Source organism: Anomalospiza imberbis, chromosome 6, assembly GCF_031753505.1.
Source record: "Anomalospiza imberbis isolate Cuckoo-Finch-1a 21T00152 chromosome 6, ASM3175350v1, whole genome shotgun sequence".
NCBI lineage: Eukaryota > Metazoa > Chordata > Aves > Passeriformes > Viduidae > Anomalospiza > Anomalospiza imberbis.
This window is the reverse complement of record NC_089686.1, coordinates 22,275,135-22,292,616: the sequence shown is the minus strand read 5'-3', so window position 1 is coordinate 22,292,616 and position 17,482 is coordinate 22,275,135. Positions and strand designations below refer to the sequence as shown.

General features: G+C 43.3%; 1 long non-coding RNA gene across 4 annotated transcripts in view; it reads right to left on the bottom strand.

Moving 5' to 3' along the window:
- Positions 1 to 420: 420 nt before the first annotated feature.
- Positions 421 to 17,482, bottom strand: part of LOC137475460 (uncharacterized) — a 67,210-nt gene continuing 50,148 nt past the window's right edge. For 2 of the 4 annotated variants that reach the window (XR_010999901.1, XR_010999902.1), the window contains 2 exons: positions 1,015 to 1,111; positions 421 to 474 (listed from right to left, as the gene is read on the bottom strand). This is a non-coding gene — a long non-coding RNA (uncharacterized lncRNA). The remainder of the gene's footprint in view (positions 475 to 1,014; positions 1,112 to 17,482) is intronic. The other 2 variants (XR_010999905.1, XR_010999904.1) reach the window with 2 other exon arrangements.

Sequence of the window (17,482 nt, the reverse complement as noted above, 5' to 3'; positions counted from 1 at the left end):
CCTAACATGAAAACAGCAAGGTAACCAACCCAAAGCCATCATTAAATCAATAATACACTCCACTACATTCCTCTCTCTTGTACACCTCACTTGCTTGCATTCTGTCTCCTGGGATGTTCAGCCCAGATCTGCTAAAACTGAGGTATTGTCTCTTGTTGACTCTGGCAGGCAGGGGGGCAGGGAGCAGCTGATATGGCAACTCCAGATGTGCTTTTTCTATTCTTTGAAACTGTTCATCAGAAAAACAAAAAGCTCTCCGTTGCCATGGAGACAGTATCTCTGGCACTGATGTACGCAGTGGGCGGCAGCAGCTTCCCGGCTGTAGAGACACCCAAGACCTGGTACTTTAGCAAGCTACTCACTGCTGAGCATGTTCTGGAGCAGAGGGTTCAAGCTTGGATGATAGGCAGGACTTCCCCAAGGTGGCCAAGAAAATGAGAAAGTGGCGGATCCAAGGATCCATGGATTTTGCAACTGAAAAAAAGTCAAAGTGATGTTAAAGTGAATTTGGAGTCAAGGAAATGTTGTACAAATCCCTGAGAGGCAGTACACAGAGAAAGCTGGTAGCCTCTTTTGAGAGGAAAACAAGCCCAGAGATTTGAATGATTGTGTTTATAGAGATAATACTAGGAACAGTGGAGAAAATAAGCAAGATCTTTTTGCAGATGGAGATTTTGTTTTTCCAGGAAAGGAGTAAAAACTCTATCTTTTGAATCACTTAGAACTTATATCTGCACTCAGTAAAGGAAATGATCCTCTGCTGGTCCCCAGGAGACACATGAAATGAGACCAATTAGGATTTCTCCAGCTCTAAATACAAGGACTGTGCAAAGACATACTTTACCCTTATTATGTTTGAAAGTGAAAATGAATAGTGTGTTCCCCAGCTGAATTAAAATCAGGGCTTGCATTATGCAAAAAAAAAAAAAAAAAAAAAAAAAAAAAAACCAGAGATGATCTGTTCTGTCCTTAAAATCTCTGAAAACATGACCAAAACTGATCAACTGGGAATACCTGTTATGGAGGCCAGTCTTAACAGTGTCCAGGTGATAATATCTCAGAGGTCAGTGAGAATAGCAGATAATCCATCTGGCCAGGAGTACATTGCGTTCTACAGGGAAAGGAATGTCAGGGATGTAATCTCAAAAATATGAAACTTCTACCTCTTGTGTATGCTATATTTATCATATCTGATTACCACTCTTTTCCCAGGCAGATACTGCTAGTGATCAGAGATTATCCAGACTGTTTTACAGCCCAGATCTTATAAATGGGCCGCTTTCATTTCTGGTGTAAAATGGTACATCCTAACTGAACACACAAAAATTACTTGAATTATAACAACATTACTCTGTTTGGCTCTGAAGTGGGCAGTAGGACAAGGATCCACAAAGTATAGAGTAACCTCACTAATAAAGATTAAGCAGTGGGATTGCTAGAAGAATTGAGTTCTGGGTTGTCCCATGACAGAGAAGTAGATGTGACCTGCTGGATGTGCTCACAAGAACACTGGAAAAGGTCTGGACTTCTGCCTGCTCTCATCTACATTTTTCTTCCCAAACCAGTTTTGCTTTATTACTGTTCAAGAAACTGAGAACGGCTGCTGATAGGAAGAAGCCCTATTAGCAGAGACACCCTCCTGGAGGTGGTAAGGAATAGACATTAGGCTGCTGTCTAAATCATGCAGCAGTCTAGCTGGCCAGGGCTTATTGCTCCTGACATCTGCTTTCTGAGGTACTGCCATCCATATTAGATTCCGTCAAAAACCATTTTGCCACCAAGCTGAGTAGCTTCCTGGGACATGTGTTGCTGCAGGGGGCCCACCATGTCCCATCCTTTTTCCTGGAGAGATGACATCCACCCTAGCAGCAGGGACTGGTAGGGCTTATAATGCCTTTGTCCAGAAGCATTGGAGATCATTCCCCCATGGAGATACTCTGCATTTGGGTAGCTAAAATGGAACAAATCAATAATTTGCCCCTGCAGAGCTGGAAATGCAGACACTCAGGATGTTTGCTCTGAAGCAATCTAACTTAGGAAAGTGTTCCCATCAGGGCTGAGATGCAGAGGTGTCTGAGTGGATGATACCTTTTTAGATGAGTCCAAGTGAAATATATCCTACAGGATGGGGCATGGAGAGTTCAGCAGGTGGTAAGGAGTGACCGCACAAAACGGTGCTATCTTGGGCACATGATATAACCAGAAGATTCATCTGGTTTTCAAAACTGAAATTCCTTTTCTGGACCTAAAATAATACATGGCTCTATTGGAGAACCGTGTGTGAATTGGTATTTCAATTTGACCAATTTAATTTCGCTTCCTAAATTTTACATATCATAGATGGTTGGATGCAGCAGCCTGCTACTTCAAATGTTGCATTGCATTGCTATGCTCTGTTAAATAACTTCCTTCTTTCTTGCCAGAAATAGCTATGTTTCAATAGAAAGTAAAGAGATCTTAACATTTAGAGTTTCTAGAGCTTCTAGTTGGGATTGCTGAAATGTATAAACAAAAACCTGATTTGATTCTGCTGTCTGGAGAAGCAGCTGTTAATAGGGAGGAGCAGCCAGTATGGTCAGTTTAGCCAGTCCACCAGAACCTGTCAGATAAAGGATATTTCTGCCCAGCTACTCTCTCCTCGATGCTTTCTGCGGATCTCTGTATTTAGATGACCTGAAAGACACTACTCTGGAGCCTGAGGAAGAAAGGATACTTCACTAGTGCTGTTGTAAACTGTGTTTTAGGCTCTGTGACAGAATATTGCATTGGTTTTGAGCTTGAGCAAGCTGATGGTGTTCCCCTTTCTTAGGAGTCAGCCCACTCAATAACAATGGAGGCTGAGGGACCAGTCAGAGTCTCTGGCAGGGTGACTGGGAGGGTATTGCTGCTGGCAGGAGTGTCTGAAGCAGTGAATGTGCCCAGCATGCCAGTGAGCTGTGTTCACTCATCCAAGGGCTGATTTAGCTCAGAGGTGGTTCATGAGACCTTGGCCCCTCTCCAGCTCTAGCCTTTTCCCTTCTCTCAGGAATAATAGCATGGGTTAAAAGCAGAAGGACTGAAGAAAGCACAGCTTTACTTAGCCACACATGGAAATAAAGAAATGTCTACAGCAATATGGGGAATTAAGGGAGAGGAGGTAAAAGGAAATAGGGAGATAGAAGAGGGAGGGAAGGAGAGGATGACAGGGGATCTTTTCCAGCCCTGCTTACAAGGTGCAGGGATAATTCATGGCCCTTGTTTACACTGCTCCAGACCACATCACAGACATTCCTGGTTAATGGCTTCCATCTGGAACAGCCATGTGCTGCCCAGCCTCCCCCTCACCATGCTGCCAGCAGAGGAGTGCCTCCCTCCAGACCTTCCAACCCAACTACCTCTCACAGACTGCTGTCACTGAGGGGATTGGTGCATGTGTCGTCTGTCCCTGAGACATTACTGTCATGTTTCCATGACCAAGATAAGGGGGCTGGGATATACCTCAGACAGCGGAAAGACCCTGTAATGTGGGGCCCACAGGATGTGCTGGAAATGCAATGCAGGGACACCCAGTCATTCTGCACAAGCTCAGCCTAGGTCCAGCAGGGATTATTAGCTCTGGCTCAGCATCAACCCTGCTGGACCTGGGCTGCTTCCCAACAGGACTGCTCAAGTGTCTCCACATTGTGCCTCCCAGCACTCTGGATTTGGGAGGGTTTATTATCTTGGGCACAGTGCCAGACATGAGCTGCCTTTCTGCATCTCCATAGTGCTTGAACTAAGTGAGTCTCACTATGCTCAGAGCATGGTGGAAAGACACCTGCTTGGCTTTAAGGGAGCCCAGCTCTGGTCAGGCTGGTAGTAAGCCAGCCCTGATAAATCCAGCAGGATTTGTGTGGATTCTCTCACGTGTCTTTGCACCATGGTTCCCAGCCCTCACAGCCCCAGCAAGAGGGTCCTGAAACAACCCAACTGGTTCTACCTGGGCTAGGTTTATCAGGTTGGGATCTACATTTGCAGAAGTAGCAAAGCTGCTCAGAGATCTGAACCAGATCTGGAATCAGCAAGGCCACAGTCACACAGTGCAGCACAAAGCCTCTGTTTCTGAGTCCTGCCAGACCTGGTCTGGCTCAACTTTCTCTGCATCTAGAGCAAAGACTGAAGTGCAGAGGTAGAGCTGTGTGTGGGCTCCACGACCAGAACAGAGAGGATGGTGGAAGTCAAAGGTGCACAGTGGAACTGGAATGGCCAGAAGAGACAGTAGAAAAATCTGCTGCAGATCTGAGTGAGCTGCATCCAGAGGATCCAGCCTTCAGCTAGCCCAGAAGATAGCAAATGCAGCCTGCAAACCGAATTTAGACTATCATGACATGCAGAATATTCAGTGAAGTTGGAATCAAACTCCAGGCTACCACAGCAGTTAAAAGTTAATTTACTTATTGAGCATCCTACAAGGTCTTGGAGGTGTGGTCATGGGTTAAAGGGAGAGACATGGGAAGATCAGTTTCTCACTCTGCTCTCTTTGTTTGTGTCATGCTCTCTCTTGAACTCATTCTCTCAGCTAAGCAATATATTCCCAGCATCTGTCGAGTCTGATCTGCTCTAAGCTCCAATGAGAGGCAAAAGAGGAGCTGAGATGGGAATGAAACAGAATCCTGGTCTGTGACGAGGCACTGAGACTCCTCACTGCGCCCCATGCGGGTTGCCCTGTCATAAATCATCATTTGTCAAATTCAATAAGCATCCTTAACACAAAAATGATGCTATCTCCTGGGAGCCTCAAGTGCCTGAAATTCTGCACAGATGTGGAGATACAAAAAAATAAGGGAAGAGGGGAAGACAGGGGAGGAGGAAGAAGGACAGATTTTGCATGGTAGAAAGGCTGTTCTTCTCTACCCTCTGCTCCATTCCCACCCTGTTGCCCTCCACCCCACTGCCACACATGCAGCCATGTATGCTGTCTTCCTGGGAACGCTGCAGACCCGGCTCCTGGCACATCTTTTGCATACTCTAAAAGGAGAAAGCGGGCTGTGTATGCAATATGGAAAATCCATCTACTTTGGGGGTCACAAGCCTACCACAAAAAGCTTCCCTGCTAGCCCAGAGATCTGGATGGCAGGAGGCCCCTGGGGGATGGCATTCTGCTTTGGACAGAACAGGTCATGGGGCACTTTCATTAGAAATCATGCTGCTGCCATTTCCACTCCCTGCCAGCAACATGAGAGCTGTAGCTTTGGTTAGACACCCCATCCCTTATTGTGCAACAACAGAAGGCTGGAGAATAGGGCCAACTCAGGGGGGTTCAGCTGTGAAATCTCACTCCTCAGTGGAATGTGCTCCACTCTGGACAGAGCCAGGGACCAGCACTGTTATAAGAAAAGGCTGAGTGCAGGCTGCTGTGACCACTGAAGCTTGAAAGCAGGCTCCATTTAGGCACATACAGGTTGCATTGCACCATATATTATCTATGCTTAAAATGCCACGTATAAAAAGGAATATATGCCAGCACCCACAACAGTCATTTTGTCTCCCCCTCAGGACTACAGTGCCTGTCTCCAAAATATAAAGAGTGAGTCTCTGAAGCTGCTTGAGCTGAAGTAGCAGACAGAGGTGACAGACCAGCATCCTCTGCAGATCAGGCACCCATGGGACACAGATCATGACATACAGTCATGACCAGCTGAAGCTTAGTCCAGCTGCTCAAAATACATCCCATACAGGATCCTGCTTATGTGACACCTACCAGCATGACTGACATCTGGGCCAGGGAGGATAAAGGAGGCTCGAACAGCCACACTCTGGGGCTTTTGTAAATGAGATTTGGGCACAGGGAGACAGTGCAGTGCTCCTTGGTCGATAGCACACTCACAGGCAGGCCAAGCTGCAAGCTTTCTTTGCACTTGCTCACACACCCTTGTTGTCAATGAATCATTCAGGTCACTGCAGACAAATCTCTAACCACCTATCACCATTTATCCTTCTCTTAGAAGGAGCACTGCACATGTGTGCTACAGAGCAGCCATTTTAAAAAGCGTGACGTTTTCTGAAACATTTTCCAGAGGATATTTTGGATACTTCTACTTGCTGAGCTACACAGATACCCTGGTACCACAAACAAATTGCTGAACTAGCAGAGGGAAAGTATAAAACCACATTAAAATTCCAAATAAATATGAAAAATACCTTCAGTAGATAAATATGCCTTGACTTTGAAGGTCAGAGTATTGATCCACCTGAAGGCTAGAAGCAAGTACTTTATGCTGCACTTGTGATCCTCCAGTTGCAGTTATTATTATTATTGGCATTATTGTTGCAGTAGCAGCACCTCAAGCACCTATTCAGTATCCAGATGCCATTACAAAAGGAACACTGAATTCAAATGAAGAGATTTGTGATTAACAGTCTGATTCAAAACAAAACCAAACTCTACATGACAAAGCAAACACAGCAAATCTTTGTCAATCAAGCTCAGTGCCACTGCAGCCAGACTGCTCCCAGCACCCAAGCCAGGATGTTAGTGGAGCTGTAGGGTCTCTGTACTGTACCACAGTCCCTTCTGGGACTGGAGTGTTGATACACCCAGGGATTAAGCCCGTCGTGAAAGCAGCACATAAATCACAGATCTGTGCACTTGAACTACCTTTGGGGATGTTCCTCTTTTCCATCAAAAAATTCTGCATGAGGAAAAAGAGAGGAACAAGGATATTTGTAAAAAGGACCAACCTCCTGATGCCACCACAGCTCTGACAATACACGTGATGCCAGGTGGTCCCCAGCAAACAGCCACTTCACCCACAGGTAGGTGGAAGGTACGTGTCTGTGCACTCACTGCAGGCAGGCACAGATGGAAAGCGTGTGCCCGGAGCCATTGCTCCACGCAGGCACAGACAAGAGGCCCTGTGCAGCCTCTCCACGCATGGAAGATGTGCTGTGCCTGGCTGGGGGCTGCCCCCACATACCCCTTGTGTTCAACACACTCACCCCGCATGGACCTTCTGCCCTGGCAGCTGCAGAACGGGACCTGCAGCTGAAGGCAAACACCTTTCTGCCCAGGAGAAATGCAAGAGGACTAATTTTAACCTAGCACACATGAAGAGGAGAAAAAGGGACACGCAGAGGGATGGGTTGCAGCAGAAGCAGCAGGAATTCCTGGGAATGGGGTGTTTGTTGAGGCAGCTAATCACATTTCTCCAACAGCAGTGGGTTAACCTGAGTTAACCCAAGGAGAGCTAACTTGGGTGTGCCTCTGTGTTCTGCAAATACACTCCACAAATCCAGTTAGAAGAGTATGCCCAGAGAAACCTCCTAAAAGACAGACTATGCTATTATATAGGTCAGTTATTTCAGACATGGAAATTATTAGCTGAAACTGGGGGGAACTAATCTTAAAGAATAAATCAAATAAACTCTTTCCCCCACTATAATTTCTTGAAAATAGCTTTCCAACAAGATAAAGCTTTTTTTTTTTTTTTTTTTTCACCTGCAGGGAGATGCCAAACTCAATGACTGCTAATGTTACAGGTCTGAATCTTGCCTAACTTCAGTCTTAAGATAAGTAAATTCTGTTTGGTGAAAGAAGTAAATATTTTTCTTTAGACTACCTTTCAAGGAAAGAAAGCCTATGTGAGTGTGCTGCCTACACACCTCTCTCCTTGTTACCCTTTTAACACTGTGATTAGTTGCAGTCCAATTCACAGAACCCTCAGGCAATTAAATCCCAGGAAAAACCTCATGCAATAAGTTTCAAGAAAATGAATGGCTGGATCAAGTACTGCAACCCAAATTAGTGTCTCCATAGAGTCCTGGGAGGGGGGCAAAATCTAACTGCAGCACACTGTTAGCAGCCAGCTGACCAGTGAGCCTGTACTGGTGCCCAGTCGGAACACAGGCTACTTGTGTATGTGCAGTCTCCTACCCAAGTGGGGTGTTGTAAAGATGTAGAGATTACATGGGCTACTGTACAAACTAGGGAGCTGTAGGCAATGAGTCAACAGGAGATGAAACATCATTCATTTACAGAAGATTCCATCAGCAGCACCCATTCAAAGCTGTTTGAAGGTCTGCACTGCCAGAGGTAATCTCAATAAAGACTAATTGATAAATTACAGAGTGTCTGTCAACTCTGATATTAATGCAGGAGGGGAAAGGAAAAGATGTATGTAAATATTTTTCACACATGGTTCCACAATTAATGAACACGATAGTCACACCATACACATACCCATATATCTCTGTTCATATCCTGCATTTCTCCTAAGTCCCTAGGGAACCACTAGCAAAAGTTCACAAACACAAAGCAAAGGTCATGATGCTGACAAGATATCTTTATTGCTAGACAACTCCCCAACCTACCCATGATAAATTAAGGCCCTTATTCCTGCTTAACCCATAACCTTTGTAGTAGACCCTGAAGGTCAGCCATGGCAAGTTTTCCAACCTGGGGATGGGAGCATATATGAGATCCACACTCAGAGGTCTCTTCCTATCCAATGTGCAAATCAGTTCACAGAGCCTCAGCTGTACATCCATACCCCCACACACAACACAGACACACAGAATACTTGCACAAATGCACTGCAGTGGAGATAAAGCTAATAGTTTACATGCAAACACACACCCAGACATGTGCTCCTTCCTGGAGATGCCCCCTCCCCCTCATGCTTTACACATTATATAAGAATTTTATTCTGTAGTATGCTCTGAGGAAGGCGGCATTTTGCCAGATTTCAAAATGGCCTCATTTATCACCTAAATCCCCTACGAAAGCTAGGGAATAGGGTTTGTAAAACAGCCCAGATTAATGAGGCTGCATCTACATCTTAATAGCTTTTGTGTGTGCACAGTACTTCAAGCTGCACTTGTGAGCAGTGCGTATTTCTGTGGTTTATGGACTTTCCTTCTTCATCTTACCATGTACGTCTATGTGTGCTGCTGTTCCTGACTAATGCTGTGTGCCTGCACTGCCTGTGCCCGGCACATAAAACCTGCTTCCCTGGCTGTAGCTGGTTATGCTGCATGCAGGTGGAATTCTCCCTGTGAGCACCTCCCAATTTGCAAATGTGATCTGAGTAGGGAACCTATTTATGCCAGGGCTTTGATATCCATTGGTATACTTTTGTGCATGTTAAAGTCCCCACTTCAGTGCCGGCTCCTTAGGCAACAGAGGTCTATATTTCTTCTCTGTGTTAGGGGAATTTCATTTTGATGCTATATATAAGAATTCTGGTGAAGTAATTAACAGAAGCCTCCAGAGGATTCGTTATGAAAACAAGGCACCACGTGCCAGATTCAGAGGAACCTTGTACTCCTTGTAAACTCCTCCAGGCAAGGAAGATATTGCAGCTTCAAAGGGAACATAACCCAGGGCAGGGAACAGCAAGCACCAATGAAGTCCGTTTCTCAGTCCTTGAAAACAGCTTTAGCAGAAAGCTGGAAAATGCAGCAAATTGAAAAAGGACGTTCCAGATGGGATCACAAAAGAACAGGGCATCAGTTCCATTGACAGCGAAGATTAATTTTTAAATTACATACCAAAAAACTCCTCCAAGAGCATTTGACCTGTGTCAATCTAGTGGCTCAAATCATCCCTTATGTAGAACAGAGGGAACACTTGGAAATTCCCCTTACAGAGTTTATCCTATGACTCTTTCTTAGCTCCTTCTCCCTGGATTTTTTTTCATCCTTTCCTTATCCATTTCTCCTTCCATGTCTCTGATGAGAAACTGCTGCTGCTCCCTTCCCTCCCCCCTCCCTCCCCCTGTCTGCTGTCAGCCATTTCACTTGGCTTTTTCTGCTCTTGCATTCACCAGAGCTGAATTCAGTGACAGCCTCTTGGCAATTTCCCTTTGCTGGTGACTCAGGTAATTGGATCTGGTGCCTTGGGGAGCTGCCAAGCATGATGTCACAGCTCTGCAGAAAAAAATACCCTATGTAATTGCATGATACACTAGCTAATGTCTCATCCCAGTGGAGGGAGGAACTCTGAGTTTGGGGGTTGCCAAGATTTAGAGACTTGGGACTCTGTGGTCAAAGTAAATAAAGAATTACCTGTATTTTTGTTTACACACATTCTTACTTGTTTACTCTGTGCTTATTAACTCTCCCCTGACCAGGGAGTCTCAATGTTCCTAATAAATACTGCAGTCCCTTTACAAAAAGGGAAGGACTGCAAACCTTTCATTAAAAAAAAAAAATGGGAATGAAACATCAATACAGTACAAGAATTAACAGCTTTATGCACAATGGCGTAACCCCGCATCAGGGTTTTTTCTGCCCTTTAATAACATTTGCATACCAGCACTTAAATGCACTTAGATCCCTGATTTCTTCCAAGATTGCAGGAAAACACCTGTCTTTTCCTAGCTGCAAGGAATGGATTTGGAGGACAGGTTAGGGATCACAAGGGATCAGTGTTAGTCTCAGGGTAGATATGAGAATGTATCTGAAATCCATTAAGTGAAGCAGCAAGACGAGAATAAGCCAATGGATGATTCTTGCTAACACACTAATAAAATGGAACTGAAAGTTTCTGGCTCCTCCCTAAACTGTCCCATCTTGTTTGGAAAATAAACCCTTGAGAATTTAGTATTCAGAAGAAGCTGACTGTTCCAAGTTCTGCTTTTCAGATGTTTTATGTTGATCTTCCTTCTTTTGTAGACTTAAGGAATCCAGCCAGCAACAATCTGGTGTAGTGAGATTTCTGGTCCTCGGCTCCCTTCCCACAGTTCATCTGCAAGGTTGAATCCATTGCTAGAGGTATTGATTGCTGTGCCAAGAGGAGGGAATGGGAGTATGAGAACTCAAAAAGGAAATCTTTGATTCTCTTCACTGCATGAAACATTTTCCCCAAGTAAAATAGGACCTGGCTTTGCTTGCAAATGCCCCAAAAGACCTCAAAAGAAAATTGAAGCCTCATGTAAGATATTATCTGCTCTAGATCTCCAGTATCAACACAGGTTAACTGCAAGAGTGTTATTATCCTCTCCACTACTGCATCTGGAGTGATGTTGAATAACCTGGAAGACTTGGCAAGTCCTAAGAAACAATCAATCATTTTTTGATAGGTCACATTTTCCAACTAGAAAAGATCTGTCCTGACTTTCCACCATGCTCTGGCCATTTCAGCTGATGATAATTACTATTCCACTGAGCTGGTTCTCACACAAGCACAAATATCATATTCCCCAGCCCTCTGTTATAGGTATTTGTTCAGGCAGGTCACCAAATCTGGGTTAGGTCTCCTGCTGTGTTCTTTAACACCCTTGTATTTCTAATCCTGCCAGTCGAGGCCTTTCCTGGACTTCTGTGGCTTTGATGAAGGGATGAAGTTTCCAAACTTTGCTGCATTAGTCCAGCCCTCCTGGAGTGACTCACAAGTTTAGTTTCCTCTGTAGGTGTGAGACCTGTGCAGTATTGCGGCTGTTCTGGGTGGCTTGGAAATTATTTTGAGAGAGTCTGGAATAAAGGCAAGAGGGTTTCAGTTCCCATTTTTCCAGACTCTTGCCTCCTCACACTCTGATTTCCGATGGCACACTGTTATACAGGGATCTAAACGGTATCACAGCTGCAGAAACCTGCCATGCAGATGGCACCACTCCACTTCTGAAAAGGTGTTAGAAATTTTGCTGGGGAGAAGAGGCCACACCTATCTAGCCTCTCTTTAGGACCTCAGGTATCCACAATATATTAATCTGGCTTGTCCCAGTGATACCACTCAGACCTTGCCAGCACAGATGATATCAGCAGGATACAGTTCAGCTACCTAGAAGGACTGTTGGATGTAAGCCTCTTCAATTGGTAAGGAATTAGCAGTGGCCTTACAATGACTTTTTTAAAGAGGGGGAGGGAAATGAAAATTTTCACCACTTCTCTTATTAGGGCAATTTGAGTACTAAGTGGAGAAGCAATAGGCTTTAGAGAAGCCATTTGCTTAGAAGTCTCCCTCTGTCCCTCGAGGGACAAGCCTCCCTCACAGCTGCACAGGGATGTCCACTGCCATTTCCAGGACTACACATACAACTGGTAGTGCATCCCCTCAAAAAAAAAAAAAAAAAAAGTACAAGTATATATGATTCATGACATGAAAAACAAATCCATACATTTTAGCGTCTCAGATTTCCTCCTTGGATCAGCTGAGATGTTCAGTCTAGTCATTCAGATATTTATTGCTTCTGATTTCTCCGCTTGAAATTGCCAGTCAACCAACAGAAGTTGTGTATGGATATAAGGACTTGGAAATAACAAGTGACCTGTGAATAATGTTCATAGGTTAAAAAAACCACTGCCATATCATGACAAGGCATCAGCACAACAGGGAAATATGAATACCTTACTTGGGAGCTGGTGTGAACACAGAGAAAGATAACACTAGCAGTAGAGCATACAAGGGAAAACAAGCTATTCCCAGTGAAAGGAGTGGATCCAAAGGCAGCCTGGCTAACTGCCCTCAAAACCACTTTAGGAGACTCCAGTCTGCCAGTCTGAAGACAGGGTGAACATACAGAAGGGGTACCAAGATCAAATCAACAGATATAGCCAAAAAGAGCAGCTGACTATATACTCAGCCCTAGGGCAGAGAACAATTACAGCAGCTGACTGCCTTGGCAAGCCCAGAGATCAAAGAACAAAGCATTATTAATTACTGCCATTATAATCGTTAGCATAGTGCCCAGTAATTCTGGTCAAGGACCAGTACCTCATTGTGTTAGCCATGTCCAAATAGAGAAGAAAAGAATGGGCCCTGCCCAAGGAATGCTGAGTTTCAATATTAAATGTGAGACAGCAACAAAAGGAATGAAGGGGACAAAGAAGTAATAGTGTTAGAAGATAGTGATAGAAGACAGAGGAAAGATGCTTGGAATCCAGATCAACAACTTGGCTACCACCAGGGCAGCCTTTCAATTATCTGGAAACAAGCAGGTAGCTTAAAGGTCTTTACAATGCACTCTGGTTCTTTTAATTCACTGAGATGGTTTATACAGGTGCCAGATAGCCATGGTTTGTCTCTTGAAACAGGAGCTGAAGGCATGTTTTTTTTAGTCAGAGTAAAGAGAGGGGAATGAATCTCAGCCTGGAAAAAGGCTGATTGAACTCTGGACACAGCAGGTGCTCTGCAATGTCTTCTCCATGCTTTCCCACACGTGCTGCCTGTTCCAATGCTGCCCACGAGAGCACGTGTAAAGTCCCCCTGCAACCAGGGAAATCACACTACCTGTTCTCAGAGTAGTTCACATGGTTCTCACCTTCCAAAAGCCACATCACACCTGGCACTTCTTCCTCTCAGAGGAGGAAGGCTGAAAAGGCTCTTCATCCTTGGGTGGTCCAGGACTGGTCTGAGACACAGCTGGACCTGACAACTGATTCTTAAGAAAGAGGATACCAGATACTATTCGCCAACACTGCAGGGATCAGATGAGTGATATGTCCCTGCACTGGAACAACTGTCCCTGTGTCACTTCTCTGTCTTTCATCACTGACAACATCCATTCTATTTTTAAAACAACAGCAGTCCATGATCTTCCAAATGTTTCTAGTCAATGTTGTGACTAACAAATCGTGGTATTTTTGATCTTCCTCTAGTACACCCCCATGAATGTTTCAAACATCAGTTAGTGTAATCTCCTCATCTGTAATCTCTCATCTCCCTCTCATGGTCCATTACCCCTGTGTCACCAGTGGCGATGATGGTGCCTCATACACAGAATGACCTACTCAGAGCCACACAACCAGCCAATAATGACTTTGGAATCTGAAAGGAGAAAAGACATGTCTGTCCACACTGGGTCTTCCAGCTCTAGGCAGAATTCTCCCACTGCCATGTGATTCCCTTATAACCACATCTGTGAAAATGTCCTGCTTAAAGCTTCCTTTTAATCTTTCTTCTGATATTTCCACATTCTTATTTTGTAATGGTCACATTTTGCTTATTTTCCCAGTGCTCTCATAACATCCTCAGATGGAATTTTTTTCCCCTTTAAAAAGAGATTCCAGCCGCTTCTTGGAACCCTCTGTATTTTATATATCTCTAGATCAGACAGTTAAATAGACCTTATTCCTCAGTATCTGAATATCTCATAATCTCATAATCTCTTATATATTCATAATGACAATATCCCATGAAGGAGACAGATACTACTTTCTGCATTTTGAAGTCAGGAAGCAGAGGCCCAGAGTGACTAACTGTAACCACTAGCCAGTGCTAAGCATTCATTGCAACAAAAGTCAAGGACTAGAACAAGACAATTTCAAATTCTAATATTGCTGTTCATTTTCTAAGACTGCTTTCTGAAATTGTTAAGGCATCAATTATTCCATCTTTTATCTGCTGTCATGAGGTTGTGTCCATGTAACAAATCTTGAAAGTACAGAGTCTCATTAATCCAGGAACAAAAAGACACTGTCCCTGTGCTTCCAAAATTTCCAAAATGAGATACCCTAACAGCAAGCAGGAGGATAATTGCCTTAGTATTATTCACCCTGCCATCGCTCACAAGGAACTGGATTTGGTTATAAGGGCAATGCTGATTTGTGTAATATCTCTTTTGATCAAATACTCATGCTTGCCCCAAATACAGTCTCCAGCTGGCACTGCTGGAATCAGAAAACTCACCAAGGTGAATCAATAGTCTGACCCAGCAAGACATTTCTTACACTGATACAAAGGTCTGGAAAAGAAATCAGCTTACCAAAACAAAAATATTAATCAGAAAATTCTCATTTCAGTCAAACAGTCAAGTAAATAGAAAGTAAAGACAGGTAGGACCATAAGGGCTCTCAAAGATTGCTCTTGTTCTATGGCGGTCTATCGTAAGTATTCACTGAGCTCTGCCTAATCTATGCTGACACAAAAAAAAAAAAAAGGATGCTTTTACTGAACCAGGTTTTGGCCATTTCTTCATTTACAAATTCTGATCTTTGAGTAGGACCAGCACAGACCTGGGGGCTTCTTTTAAAATCCTAGCCACCCCTTTGATAGCAAACAGCTTACTGAGAACCTCTCCTTCAAAGTGTATTGCCACAAATTGTGCTTCTATTTAATGATGATTTAGTTTACCTCACATTTCTGCCATATCCTTAGAAGAAGGTTAGATGAGACATTGAAATCTCCTTACTGAAATCCAGATATAAATACCTATTATTTTGCCATTCACTGTTAGGTAGTTACTCTGTCAAAAAGGGATTTCGATTGTTTTGACATTATTTGTTCTTAACAACTGAAGCCAGGTTGTTCTAGATTACCTTGATATCCTTTAGGTGCTTATGAACTGATTATTTGATAACTTATTCCAGTGTTCTTTCAGATATTGAAGCTAGATGACTCACTTACAAGGTCAAAATGTGCTTTTACCCATTTTCAAGACAGTTGCTTCCCAGCCCTATATTAATTCTCTTTAACCTTTCCATACAAGTGTTAATGCTGAGAAAGTGATTAAGTACTCTGCTTAACAGTGATGTGATCAACCAGCATCTCATGACCCACTGTGAGGAATCCCATGTTAATACATTCCTGACTTGGAGCCCTGTTGTTACTTGAACCCTGTGAGTTACTCCAGAACAATAGTTAAGGTTTTCAAAATTCTCTCTAAATATAATGCTATATGGTCTGTAAAACTAGAATTTGCTAATGCTAAAATTCACCAAAGCACTTTGCAGTTGAACCTTTTCTAGGAAATGGGGATGCACCCTGATTTTGCAAGTGGACTGCTTTGAATACGAAAGAGAGAAAGAAATTTTAGGTGGACTGTAATATAGTATAGCAGAAACAGAAAGAGATGGTTCTACCATAGATGAAATAAAACCTGCTAGTAGTTTATACAAAGAAAATCTAGGGAAGTATTTGTCTGTTGGTAAGGCTGAAGTGCTACAAACAGCACTATCAGGCTTGCTCTGTGTCAGAAGAAAGCTGGAGAATGGAATGTAACAGCGACTGAGATATCATTAAAGATTTGCACTATAAAATGATAGTACATCATTAGATGATTGCTCTATCAAACGATAGTAGATGTGTGTTTTATTTAGATTTTTATGTTTTAATTGTAATTGATGTGTTTTAGCATCACAAACCAATTAATGATTAAATACACTTTTTTAAACCTTTATGGCACTGACACTAAAGCATGACACTTCCATGAATCACAATCCTATTACAATCCTATTGAGGCTCTTGGACTAAAGGTTTGTGGGCCTTCAAAAGCATGCACATGGGAGTGGGAATTTCTCTCCCCATGACTGACATTAATATAATCTCAGTGGTCCTGAGATTGCTCAGTATCTGTGGATATTGAAGCTGTTTAGTGTTGGTGACCTTCAGATGAGTGTAATTTTACAACAGTAATTTTAAAGCTTCAGGATTGAAATATCAGAAAAGCTAAAACTTACATGCCATAAAAAGCTTATGATTTGGGGTGCAGTGCCACATGGATCCCTACTGCCATCAAGTCAAATGCTCTCAGGAATGACATTAGAAAACAGCTGCAAACCCCTCAGTATAGAACTTTGTTTTGTTAATGTACTGCACAGAGCTAGACTGGCCAAGATGTATAAGCAGACGCATCACCTATATAAGCACATCTCTTTGTACTGCATGGAATTCCTTTCTCCATATGCTCATAAACTCTCTCTCTAGAGTATCTAAGATCAGAACAATGCATGGCATCCCACTGGGCTGATTTTCTTTCCCACGTCTCAGGAAAGGTAAAACCTTTTTCTTCATTGTAACTGATTTAATTGTATTTTCAAGCTGATTCTTTCCTCACTCCCTCTCTCTCACTGTTTTAGCTCTTTTCAATCGTGCTTTCTTTTCATCTCTTTTTTCTTTCACCTTCTTGTCTTTTCTCTGCTGTATTCAGATCTGTCTTCAGTAAAGCCAGAGAAAGGAGATTTATATCTTCAAGCAGAGTGATCTGTAAAGCCATGACCCTGCTTACAGATTGCCTTGTCTTTCATTATCCTAAGGTTCAGAAGAACAGCACTATCAACATACAAAGAAAGAGGCTTTTCTAATATAGTCTTGGACAGTTTCACAGGCAGCCTTGAAAATAAACATAAAGACCTAGAATTGATGTAGAAAGTAGTGGGGGAAGGCTGAAGCCTTCTGGGGCTCTTCACATGACTTCTTTAAAGGCAGAGGAAGCAGCTATCCTTGTCCATATCATACGAACAAACATTCTTATAAGCAGAAAGGATCCATTTCAGAGGCTCTGTAATTATCACTAGGGTCTGGAGAAAGAAAGTTTTGCAGAGGCTAGCTGGAGCTAGAAGCTAGCACTGTAGGCAAGCCCAGGAGAATGAATACAGAGCTGCCAGCACGCTCTATATGACAACCAAACCAGAACCTCTGCTGAGGACTGTCCTAGATTTCAGTGACAAATAGGTGCACAGGAGCATTTCTTCTTGGGCCACTTTACTATCTTGTTTGAATGTGGAAGGTTCAACACCAATCAGTAGCTTGGAAGATCTTTTTGCTCTAGAGATGGTATTGAGAGGACTGGCTGAACAACAGTATGAC